This window comes from Podarcis vaucheri (genome assembly GCF_965113315.1).
Source record: "Podarcis vaucheri genome assembly, chromosome: 1".
Classification (NCBI taxonomy): domain Eukaryota; kingdom Metazoa; phylum Chordata; class Lepidosauria; order Squamata; family Lacertidae; genus Podarcis; species Podarcis vaucheri.
Genome location: NC_138759.1, coordinates 117,738,041 through 117,751,188, shown reverse-complemented (window position 1 = coordinate 117,751,188; position 13,148 = coordinate 117,738,041). Strand labels below are relative to the sequence as shown.

The 13,148-nt window shown below is 43.7% G+C and overlaps 1 protein-coding gene across 10 annotated transcripts in view; it reads right to left on the bottom strand.

Moving 5' to 3' along the window:
• Window positions 1-13,148, bottom strand: part of PDE11A (phosphodiesterase 11A) — a 155,866-nt gene that overhangs the window by 4,704 nt on the left and 138,014 nt on the right. The window lies entirely within an intron of this gene.

The following is a 13,148-nucleotide window of genomic DNA, read 5'->3' as shown; positions in this document are numbered from 1 at the left end:
TTGCAAAGAGTAGCCTGCCTGCATTCTTCTACTGGTCCTGAGGTTCTCCACTCCTACTCTATGGGATCCTTGGAAGAAAAGGGGGCCGGTAATGTGCTCTTCTGGAAAGCAAGTTAAAATCATGCAAGTAAAGTAAACCACCTTGAGCACAAATGTATCTGTGGAAAGAGCATACATACATTCATAAACTGATTATGACCATGCCTTCTATCATTCATACATATAGTACATTTTTATGTATATTAAAAGAGCCTAGCAACTCAGGTGTTCAGATTAGCTAACAAGGATGAGGACACTTGCCAGCCTCAAATGCTCTTCCTTATTGCCTTAGGGTTATTAAAATTGAGTAAAATAAATTGAAGGGGATATTTCCATGGTCTTTGATTTTTCAGTCATAAGTAAAGTATAGGCAATTAATTCTATAGAATAGTGATAAAATATATAGTGTAATTAAAAAATACCATCGTTTGTTATGCACATTAATCAGGTGACATTTGGACTAGAAAAACTCTGAAGGCTAGATTTTATGTATAGGGTATAAAATGCCTTTCTTCAGAGGCTGCTTTGATATTTAAGCCCTATTTGTACATTTTAATACACTTTGGCTTTGGGACACAGATTCACTCTTTTAATTAAACAGACTACTATAATTCCTATGGAAATTAGCCTTTTAAAAATAATTCAGCCACCAAAGCATTACTCTCAGACTTTCTGGATACAAAGTACACTATTTGGATTTTATATCTGCCTGAGATGTAATTAAAAACTCATTTGATTACTATATATTTTGGCTCTCTTTTACTTATTAAATCCTTGTAATCAATTTTCTTTTATGAAGCTTCTGGGAAATTATCTCAAAAGCAACACATTTCTCTTCCCTCCCTGCAGATTCCTTGAACATTTACTAAATAACTTTCTTAGCACCTGTCCGTATCTGAATCAATCCGCCAATTTATTCCTGAGCTGCTCAGATCTTTTGGCTTCAGTACAACTGAGACTCTGTACCTTCAGCTCTTTGTTCTATGCATCGTGTGCCATTTTGTTGAATGCCAGTTGCTTAGTGCTGGCTTTGTGCAGACTGTTTCTCTCTTAATTCGTTCCCTTAAGGTTTCTGATAGTTCAAAGTTGTTACCCAACTCCTACTCTAACAAAAATGTGACAAGTTTGAGTCTGGCTTGGTCTCCAAAATCTAACCGTTGCTGGATGATACTGGAGAAGTAAAGTCATACTGAGGATCTTTTACACAGACAGTGAACAGCTACCATTGGAAAATAAATATTTTTCCTGACTGCAGCCAGTAATCAACACATGTAAATATCAGGGCAAGTCATTACAGGTACAGTGGTGCCTCGCAAGACGAAATAAATCCGTTCCGCAAGTCTCTTCGTCTAGCGGTTTTTTCATCTTGCGAAGCAACCCTATTAGCGGCTTAGCGCTATTAGTGGTTTAGCGGCTATTAAAGGCTTAGCGGCTTAGCAGCTAAAAGACTATTAGCGGCTTAGCAGCTTAGAAAAAGGGGGGAGCGAAAAAAATCGCTTTCGTTTTCGTCTTGTCTTGCGAAGCAGTCTGGATGTCTATTGGGTATGGACTCATGTGGACAACTGTGAAGCATGAACTGGGGACATGATACAGTCATACAGTCTTTAGGGTCATGAATCCGAAACGTATTTGGGAAGCTACTCTTGGAAGGAGGATCCTGAGGAAGCTAATACAGCCCAAGGGTCATGAGAACCTCGTTCCTGGGCCATCTCAGGAAGCATAAGGCGACAAAAATGTTATGGTGAATCAGGCCAAAGCTGGTCCACCATCCTGATCCTAAGGTATATGCTTCTGGAGAGCCCACAAGCAGGGCAAGGAGTCAACACTCTCCCAGGAACCTGGGTTATACTGAATCAGCTCATAGGTTCATCTAGCTTAGTACAGTGGTGCCTCGCAAGACGAAATTAATTCGTTCTGCAAGTTTTTTCATCTTGCGAATTTTTCGTCTTGCGAAGCACGGTCAAGTCGCAACTGCACCTCTTCAAGCGGTTTTAAGAAAAAGGAAACAAACTTGTAAGGCGTTTTCGTCTTGCGAAGCAAGCCCATAGGGAAATTCGTCTTGCGAAGCAACTCAAAAAACGAAAAACTCTTTTCGTCTTGCGCGTTTTTCGTCTTCCGAGGCATTCGTCTTGCGAGGTACCACTGTACTGTCTTCATACACTGATGGGGAGTGGCTTACCAGAGTTTCAGACAGGAGCTTTTCCAGCCCCTACCTGTAGAATCCAGGGACTTAAATGGGAACCTTTTACATACAAATCATGTGCTCTACCACTGAGCTATTCAGTACTCCCTCATTGTTGTTCCCTGGCAACAGGGATTCAGAGGCATAACTATCATGGCTGCTGATAGACATATCCTTCATGCATTTGTCTAATTCCCTTTTAATGCCATCTCATCGGCGGCCATTACTACACATTGTCAAGCCAATTCCACAAATCAGGCACATAAAGTAGTACTTTATTTTGATTGGAGCCTACTGCCAGTCAATTTCTGCCTTATGTATAAATTCATACTTCTTGTTCTCAAAACCATACACGTTCTTATATTTGCAGTGTTCATTTGCAAACTATTTTACAAAGCCCTGTGCTTGCCCTTGCAATTCTGTGAAGTGGGTCACAATGTCATATAATATAATAAATATTATATATATTTTCTCTAGGTTGTCATCCCTGACAAAGATGGGACTTGAACATAATTCTCGTGGGTCCAAGCTGTTAACTTGGTCGGGGAATTATTTGGGCTTTCACGTTTCTCCATCCCTGAGGGGAGGCAGTGGCCACTGGGAGATCTGTCATTTGTATCAAAAGCAACATTTAGAATCATAGGTCAAATACAGACCATGGATGGAATTCAGCATTGCGCTAGTACGAACATTGTGTCTGTGTAAGCATTGCAGCTTGCCGGATAGAACAATTCCCCTCTTCTCTCCCACCTGTGTGCTGCTCTGGGGGGTTGTCCCTTAAAGCCATTGACTTGCACTCCTGCCAACCTAGCAGTTCAAAAGCACGTCAAAGTGCAAGTAGATAAATAGGTACCGCTCCGGCGGGAAGGTAAACGGCGTTTTCGTGCACTGCTCTGGTTCGCCAGAAGCGGCTTAGTCATGCTGGCCACATGACCCGGAAGCTGCATGCCAGCTCCCTCGGCCAATAAAGCGATATGAGTGCCACAACCCCAGAGTCAGTCACAACTGGACCTAATGGTCAGGGGTCCCTTTACCTTTATTTGTACTCCCTGCCCACTTCAGAAAACTCAGAGCTAGAGCATTCCTAATAGATGTCTGACCAGCCTCTGCTTGAAAATGTCCAATGAGAGACAGGCCAATACCACCTAAACAACTGGTTCCATTTCTGAACTGCTCTTACTGTGAAACAGTTTTTCCTGGTGCTCAACCAAAACATTCCCTCCTGCAACTTAAGCCCATCTAGTCCTACCTTCTTCTGAGGTAGCAGAGGGGAAATCTGTGTGCATCGTACTTTTAAAGCACAGCACATGACTCCCCCTCAAATAATCCTGGGAATTGTAGCTTACATCTGACAAGAGTTCCTATTCCCAACATCTTTTAACAAAATAGAACCCTTAAGATTCTTTGTGGGGAAATCATATGCTGTAAATGAGCTTGTTTCCCCCCTGTTCTAAGTAGCAAGCCCTTCGGATATTTGAATGATGTTATCACGTTCCTTCTCAGTCTTCTCTAGGTTAAGTACACCCTTCAATCTGTCATCATAGGACTTGTTTACAAAACTTCTGACCATCTTCATTGGCCTCCTCTGGATCCCATTCCAATTTGTCAGCTTAAATGTATAGCACTCAGAACTGGACACAGTATTCCAGATGAGATCTTGCTAATGCAGAATGAAGTATTACATCCTGCAATTTAAGAGCTATTTTACCCAACGATGTTAAACACCTGTAACTTTAAGAGCTTTATAAATCAAGCATCTCTCCTTGCCCCCTAAAACCAGTTCCAAACTGGTTCAGAGAACAGTGTGTCACCCAGTGAATTACAAGCAGAACTTTTTGCTGCAATGTAGATTTTTCTTCAGGGCTCCCATCCAAATATTGACCAGCTCTGACTTGCCTGTTTAATTCATGAGCTTTGACAAGATAACAGCACACAGTCGTCTTTCTGCAGATCTAACACTTGTAAAGTGTGTATGTGCAATAAGAACATATAAATTCTCTTTTATTACTGAGCAGAATATCAGAAAGCTACAAGCCACCACAGTCACACTGCTCAGTAACCCACTGGGTTCTAATTAATCATTTTTACTGAGGCAATTGAAAGAGATCCTGGTGACTAGAGGAACTCAAAGGGGACAAAAGGTGTGAGCATGTGAAACTCCTGCAGAGGTTAATAGAGTCAAAACTGGACTGCAGCATGTGTTTTGCTGACTAGGTTATTCTATAGAATATATGGGGAATCATTTCACCTCCTAAGGACCCTGGAACTTTCTCAGTTCAGATAAATTATGACCTTTTTTAAAGGGCCACTATAAGGATGGAAGTAAGCTACAAGAAATCTGGGGCTGCCACCAAAAAATGTAAGTTCTGTGTAGGGTTATCCCCTCTTGCTCTGTAGCTTTCTCTCTCTCTCTCTCTGCATGTAGTACAAAAGAAGGTTGGAGACTCCTCAAAAACAAAAATGAGCAAGTGCTCCTATATCACTATGAAAAAGAGAAAAAAGTAACCTGGTTACCTATAATGGTTATGCGAATGAGATCCAAAAATGTGCCAGAATTAAAGCAAGCAAATTTCCTGTTGCTAAAATACAGTGGTACCTCGCAAGACGAATGCCTCGGAAGACGAAAAACGCGCAAGACGAAAGAGTTTTCCATTTTTTGAGTCGTTCCGCAAGACAAATTTCCCTATGGGCTTGCTTCGCAAGACGAAACGTCTTGCGAGTTCTTGCGAGTTTGTTTCCTTTTTCTTAAAGCCGCTAAGCCGTTAATAGCTGCTAAGCCGCTAACTTGTTAATAGCCGCTAAGCTGCTAATAGCCGTGCTTCGCAAGACGAAAAAACCGCAAGACGAAGAGACTCGCGGAACGGATTAATTTCGTCTTGCGAGGCACCACTGTAGTTAAATCACTGAAGAGCACAGAGATGGGCGCTTCTACTGAAATATGTACCCAGGTCATGAGGTGCCATGTTTGTGAGTCAAATCTTTTGTTGCTCCATAATAACTTCACTAAAATTGAGAACCTGGTCTATAATCTCTTCTGCAAAGAGTGGCTGCTTCAGATTAATGAATAGGCAGCAATCCTTAAACCATTCTTACGGAAGTAGCTCTAGCAAAGATAGCCTGAGAATTGTAACCGTAGGCTTCCGTTTGCTCCTGCAATTTGCCATATCCAAAGAGAGTTGGGCAAAACACGAGATGACTAACCATTTACTTTTGGCATTTCTTCCACATAGCAATCAATACTTGCTGCCTTGCTGTTAAACAGATTTTGAAAATCTCTTCAGTCCCTATCAGTCTCTTTTCCTTAGTTAGTTCTTTAGATTTACCCTCAGCTGGGAATTTGCCAGCCAGATGTAAGCTGTGATTCCGGTTTGTTCAACACTTACTGCAAGCATTCAATCCATCATCATTTCTAGCCCTTTTCTGAGGCAATAGAGTTTGCTCTTTGTCTTTCTTGAAAACTGAGTAGCTGTTAAATTATCCATTAATCTTCTTTCAGATTTGCTGCAAGTTTTGTTTTGTTTTAAAACGGAGGGTTTACTTCATTGGCCGTCTTTTCAGACACATTTTCCAGCTTCTCAGTCTGCCTCCTCAGGTTCTACATAGGCACCTTTCCCTCTCAGTTCATTTCTACATATTGCTCAGCAAATTGTTACCTCTTACTTGCCTTTTCACTAAATGAAAACATCCCAACTGCTACACCCTTTCATCAACCTATTATTCCAACCTTGGATCTCAAACGCCTTGACTCCCGAACCATCGAAACCCGGAAGTGAGTGTTCCAGTTTGTGAATGTTCTTTGGAACCCGAACGTCCAACATGGGCTTCTGCGGCTTCCAATTGGCTGCAGGAGCTTCCTGCAGCCAATCAGAAGCCACGCTTTGGTTTCCGAACATTTTGGAAGTTGAATGGACTCCCGGAACGGATTCTGTTCGACTTCCAAGGTACGACTGTATTATGCTTCGGAGCTGAAGTCATTATCCAGCAGTTCCGTCCTGTGCCCCATACCTGCCATGCAATATTTCCACTCTGATGAAACAGAAAAGAACATCGACCTTAATGAAACAAAACAAATCCATCATGGGGTTGGGGTGGGGTGGGAAACTTAGAGTCTCATCAACTATCAGGCTCACCAGATTCAAAGCCAACTTTCAAATCCACTGTTCAATTACATATGTCACTGGCAACCAGAGAAACATAACAAACTTTCTCTTATAACCCTGTTACCCTCTCGGGACATATATGAGGTAGTTCAAACGGTTTGCTTCGATTGGTATTAAAGAAATCTCGAAGTAATCAAGGTTGCCCCAGATCTGGTCAGGCATGGTTGCCTCTTTTTGGAGCTCCACCCGCTATCTCGGTTGGCGTCACTTCCAGGAGATAGAGAAATCTTGATGCCACTGTTCAGACGTAGTTCCTGGAGGTACATGCATTTTCCAGGCCAGTGGGAACTGCTTATGAAGTTATGTGAAAAGTGATTCTCAAGAGTTCCATTTGTAATGCTTAAGCTTTGTATCTTACGGCAAAGGCCTCTTTCACATCCTGTTTGCTAAGGAATGCTGCTCCTCCAGCTTCTGAACAACTGGCACAAGTGATTGTGGAGGGCACAGAAGTGCAATCAGCATCCAAAGCAAACTGTATTTGCTGCACTATGTTGCCTACTGCCCGTTTGGTTCACAGCAGTACATTTACCACCCCCCAAGCATTTTGCTTTTCATTGAGCATATTGTGAATAAATTAAAGGACTTGTTACAACTGCAGCGTTCCGTTGGTATCACCCAACAGAGTCATTTAATTACAGGGTCACACATAATCTATTGCTTAATGATGACAAGCTAGAGAGGACATCAAAACGTTTTTGCTAGCAGCTGAGGTCATTATGCATGCCCTTTTGTTTCTGTTCCAAGTGTATCGTATCTGATAAAGAATGCTTCCGAGGACTTTCATTTTCCTTCTGTGTTATGATGTACGAAGCACTGAGAAGACATATAGTGACAAATGCAACCTGACCCTGGAGGGTTGAGATGAAGCAATGTCAATTCCTCTACCCTTTGTACTGCATTCACAGGGATTTAAGAAGGCTCTTTCAAATCCTTGAAAGGAGCATCCCATCTGGAATTCCAAAAAGAGAACAGAGCACTTACAGAAGCAAAGATGCTCTGGATGTCTCCCACAAAAACACATCCTGCTCGCATTCTTACTCAGACAGGGACAGAGAGCTTGGCCTCTGACCTCTGTATCCTTCCATCTCATGGGGTTGCCGTCTCTGCTTAACAACGCAGAATGGTAATAGGTTGGGATTCTTTTTAGCCTCTTTTGTTATCTTCTATTTCTCATAAGAAGACTCCTGTCCCTTGTGTGTGAAGCACTTCGTTATAACTGAATTGTAGAGAAAATCAAAACAGCTATAAAGATGCCCCTTTGACTATGTGCAAACAAACAGACTGCTTTTATTTGTGTCGTTTTGGGCCAAACAGGTGCAGTGATGGGGCGACACACTTGGACAAGGGGCTTAATCCTCTTCTTTCTGCTTGCTCCTTTCCTCCTGCAAACCTACCACCACCACTGCAATTCTTGCCACATTTTGGGTTCAACGTATGCTTACCTCATCACAGGAACAACTGACTGGGCACAAAGTTGTAGAGGAAAGAAACAGAGAGCGAGGAAAGTTAAGCTAAGCACCACTTCCACCCACTTGCCCTCTGCATGCTGTGGCCTTCCCTGTTGCTTTGCAGCTGTTTGGCAATAACCCAGGTTCTCAGACTTGGATTGATCACTGAGTGACTGATTTGGCCCTTTCCTTACTGCACTAATCTGGCATCTTCTATCTAGTCAACTTAATGTTCAAAGCAGATCACGAAGACACACAAATATCCACATTTTAGACACTCATCGCTTTAAGCATAAAAACAATGCACACATTTCCTCCAAAGTCTTACAAAGCAGGAGCTGATCCTACCCAACAGAAAAAAGCAAAGACTTTTTAGCAAATGAAGGTAACAGCAAGAAAAAACAAGCTGAGAATAAACTAGTTAAGTATAGGGACTATAGTTTCCACGTATATTCCAGGTGTGACGTTTTGAACTGTAACATTGAAATTAATGCTTCTCTTCCAGCGGAATGCATTTTCCAGTTCTGTAAGAAAATCCTTGTTACCAAATGATGAATTTGAAACCATATTTGTTTGCTAAGTGACTTGCACAAATAGAAGGACTGCTAACTGATGTTATTTCACAAACTGCAAAGAGTTTTGTGGTACAGTGGCGCCTCGCAAGACGAAAATAATCCGTTCCGCAAGTCTCTTCATCTAGCGGTTTTTTTGTCTTGCGAAGCAACCCTAGCGCTATTGGCGGTTTAGCGGCTATTAAAGGCTTAGCGGCTAAAAGGCTATTAGCGGCTTAGAAAGGGGGGGAGCGAAAAAAAATCGCAAGACTTGCAAGACGTTTTCGTCTTGCAAAGCAAGCCCATAGGGAAATTCATCTTGCGAAGCCCATCGAAAAACCCTTTCGTCTAGCGGGTTTTTCGTCTTGCGAGGCATTCGTCTTGCGGGGGACCACTGTACCTTAAAGACTTAACACATTTATTATGGTATAACATTTTATGGACTTGAGTTCAATTCATCAGATGCATGTAGTGTTATTCTGAGATGGCAGGTATATATCTACACGGGTAGAGGGAGGAAACGAAAGCAGTGCAAAGGGGAAATTAAATGCAAAAAACCTGAGTGACAACATATGTAAAATAATTACTGCAACAAACTAGCATAGCTAGCCCTTCAAGAAATTATTTCAGTTTTAGCTGTCTTGGTTTTGTGTAACACAATCTTAAACAGGGGTCAGCAGACTTTTTTGGGAGGGGGCTGGTTCACACCCCCCCCCCAGACCTAGTGGCGGGCCAGACTGTGCACGTGGCAGAGGGGGCTTCTCTCTTTCCCCCAGCCCCTCCCCTCCCCCTGCCTACCTCCCTCCACCGCTCTGCCTGTGGTGGTACCTCTCCTTTTTGGGACAGCTTTCCCGGGTGGGAGGCGCAGGGCCAGCAGGCGTGCCAAGCTCCAGCCCACAGCACGGCCATGAGGGGAGGCCGGTGAGGATTCCTATCAAAGCCCAATCCCCTTCCTCCGCAGGGCAGGGAGAAGCCAGGAAGAGGGAGGGAGGAAGAAAAAATTGTAAAAAAATGGCACCCAAAAAGCAATTGGGGAAAAAATAGCGATCGCACTGATTGCAGAACCGTTTGCGGGCTGGATCCAGAGGGCAATTGGGCCTGATCTGGCCTGCAGGCCTTAGTTTGCCGACCCCTGATCTTAAGCATAGTTACTAGTCAGAAGTAAGTTCAACTTAATTCAATGGATTTGTTTCCAAGCAAGTGTGCCCAAATCTACTGCTTTGTCCTAGTCATTTGTTTTTAAAGGACAACACATTCTGAAAGCAGTACAGTGGTGCCTTGCAAGATGAAAAGAATCCGTTCTGTGATTCTCTTCGTCTAGCAGTTTTTTCGTCTTGCGAAGCAAGCCCATTGACAGATTAGCGCTATTAGCGGCTTATCGGATCAGCTGATAAGCGGCTTAGAAAAAGAGGGGGAGGAAAAAAACCCCGCAGGAACTCGCAAGACATTTTCGTCTTGCGAAGCAAGCCCATAGGAGATTCGTTTTGCAAAGCACCTCCAAAACGGAAAACTCTTTCGTCTAGCAAGTTTTCCGTCTTGCGAGGCATTCGTCTTGCGGGGCACCACTGTATGTAGCAGAAATATACCCCAGATTTGTATTTCCGCAAAAAAAAGGGGGGGTATGAGAAAAGAGAGCCTGGCCAGGAACAATGTAGGATTAGGAACAACAACTAATCAAGTAATGTATAAAATAATAAAGTAATGTGTGTAGATGATCAACTACTTTTTAAAAAGAACCATACATCCCTATACCATTGTGCTACTTTACAACATGTAGCTGGAATCATCAGATTGTGCATCATCAGTCAAGCAAAATATGCAGGGATGACATCAGGATTTGAGGTAAGTTTTACAATGGATTAGAGAGAGGGAGAACACAGACAAACAGACTGGCATGATTTTGGGGGAGTGCAGTGGGGGAAGCCCCGTTCTGCTAGCAGGAGCCTTTGCACTGGCTCCCACTTATGGAACTCCTTAGTTGCACGTGTCTCATTGTACTTTGAATGCATGTTTGCTTGTTTTTAATAGTGACTGTGAGCAAGCTTGAGCAGCACTGGGACTGCGGGGGGGGGGGATGGTTTAACCTGGCCTTCCCCTATCTTGGGTCCCCATATGTTGTTGAACTACAACTCCCATCATCCCTGCCCATGCATGAGCAGGGATGATGGGAGCTGTAGTCCAACCCCAACCCTTCCCTTGCTATGGTTCTGATGTAAATCTCCCCTCAAGCTGCTACTTTGAACTAATGGCAGCACCAATGGGAGCTTCCTTTCTGATGCAAATAGCAGCTGGAGAAGTTGTTCACCAGGACCATGGCAGCAGGAAAATAATTAAACTCTCCCTGTCTACCTTCTGTGGTCCCTATGGTGCTCAGGTTTCCCCACAGCTGCTGGTAACATTTTTAAAAAAAACACACACACACACACACACACACACACACACACACACACACAATCTATCATAATATTTTGTGTGTGGCCTTACTACATTTGTTGTAATATGTGGTATCACTAATAGTGTCAAAGATAAGGCATAATAGATAATAAGCACTCTAGAAACTAAGGAAGGAATGGCGCCAGAAAACAGAACATCAGAGAAAGCTGTTCTCTGACAGTAAATGCCTTTATACTGTCAGCAGGCACGTACGTATCCAAGCATTTATCTGCAAATGGGAGAGAGGGAGGAAAAGAAAGGAGGAGCCCAGATTTTGCAAAAGCACAACATGCTATGCTACCATATCTATTACATTCTGTGTTTAGACAAGTTATTACCATTAAAAGCAGGATTTGTGTGGAGGAAGGAAGAATCCCAGAACTGGAGAGGTCTAGATCATAATGTCCTAACTTAGGCTTCTTAACCATGCATAAATGGGATTTACAGTGCCTCTATGCATCATTGATGCAATGGCTGCCCTGGAAATTAAGACTCAGCTTTATATTCCAGGGAGCATCTCACTCAGTGTGAGACTGTGACATCTAGTTCTCTGTTTACCCCTAAGGCTGGTATGGCATTAACTTCAAGTTCTGACAATGGAAAAAAGAGGGGGGAGAGAGAGAGAGAGAGAGAGAGAGAGAGAGAGAGAGAGAAGAGGCGAGGAGAGAGAGAAGGCAAGAAGGCAGGCAGGCAGGCAGGCAGGCAAGAAAGAAAGAAAGAAAGAAAGAAAGAAAGAAAGAAAGAAAGAAAGAGAGAGAGAAAAGCTGAGCAACGGCTTAACAGTTGTGTAGCATGAATCAAAGGTCGTGGGGGAAGAGAGTTAGGAATTCAGTTGTGCCTCTGTTGCCTAGATAACTCCTGCAAGTTTAGAGCTAAGTGATGCTCTTAGTGTTCCTATTCAGCCCTCTCACACAACCCTCGTGAGATGCTTTTCTTGCCGTCCTGCTTACAAATTCTGGCTCTTCTGGCTCTTCAGTTCTTCTGGTTTAATAGACAATGGTTTTCTTAAATGACCAGTTCCTAAATTTCCCCCCTCCTAACTTCTTCCTGAATTTACCTAAGTGTGACATCCATTTTAAACAATATGCTTATTACAATTTCATTCAGTGCCCAATTGTATTTTGATCTGAAGCTACCAATTATAACTGTATTAAACTTATAAGGATGAGCCATACGTTATAAAGTCAAGTCAGCTGAAGATCAAGTCAACAGGGTGCAGGGAGGGTCTGCATGGGGAGCGTCTCAGTAGTGAAGGACTTCCATAGGAACCACTGAAAAATCTCTCTCTCTCTCTCTGTGTGTGTGTGTGTGTGTGTGTGTCTGCCATCCACACCAATCATGTCCGAGAGTCACATTATGCATATAAATGGGTGCCTGCAGTGGGGGCTTTGTGTTTCCTGCTTTAAACAGTAGCTCTTCTGTGATGCATTTGAGAACCAGGGCCGTCTTAAGCATATCCGACACCGTGGTGCAAAGCTCCCTCCGGCACGCCCCCCCCCCGGTTTCCCAGAGTTTTTTAGGGAGGATGGCGCTGCTGGTGGGTCTGGAGGAGGCAGGCAGTGGCTGGAGGCTGGATGTGGCACCTCCCGGCTCAGCTGGCCACTTCGTGCCGCGGTGGCCACGGCAGACGGGGGCTCTGGGCGCGGTGCTGCTTTGGCGCGGCATGGCGGCAAGCTGATGCCAGGAGGTGCCACGTCCAGCCTTCGCCTCTTCTCTAGCGCCCTCCAGAACTTGGCGCCCTGGTGCCTTGTGCCACTAGCCTCTACGGGTAAGACGCCCCTGTTGAGAACTGTCTGAAATAGTCACCAAGTTTCAGCATCAACTCTCTAATTCTGAACAAACGAAGTACCCAAACCCTGAAACCTTTGGACTAGAGCTAAAACAAAAGGTCTTTAAAGCACTGAATGTGCAGACGAGGGAGACTGGGGTGGGTGGGTGGGTGGGTTACTTGGCGTGAGCATAGCCAGGGTGTGTGCAGGTGAGGGCAGCTGCCTCCCCTAAATCAAGTAAATAAATAAAAATACTTAACTAACTGACCATTTGCTTCACAGATAACTTAGTTCTGCCCCACCCAACATAATGCTTGCCCCCACCAATAAATCCTAGCTAGGCCCATGTTACTTGGCTATTTTATTTCTCTTCCTTACTGACAGAGGATAGAGATTTGGGCCTCATAGGCACACATTTATTTTACTACATTAGAAATGCTTCGGCTTCTTTTCCTGCCCTGTGGAATGAGCGAGCCCATGACAGACCTCATGAAGATCGAAAGATTGAAACCTCCTGCAAAGCTGTTACATAACATCTCCCTTCTCCCTTCTGCAGAGAGGCAGGG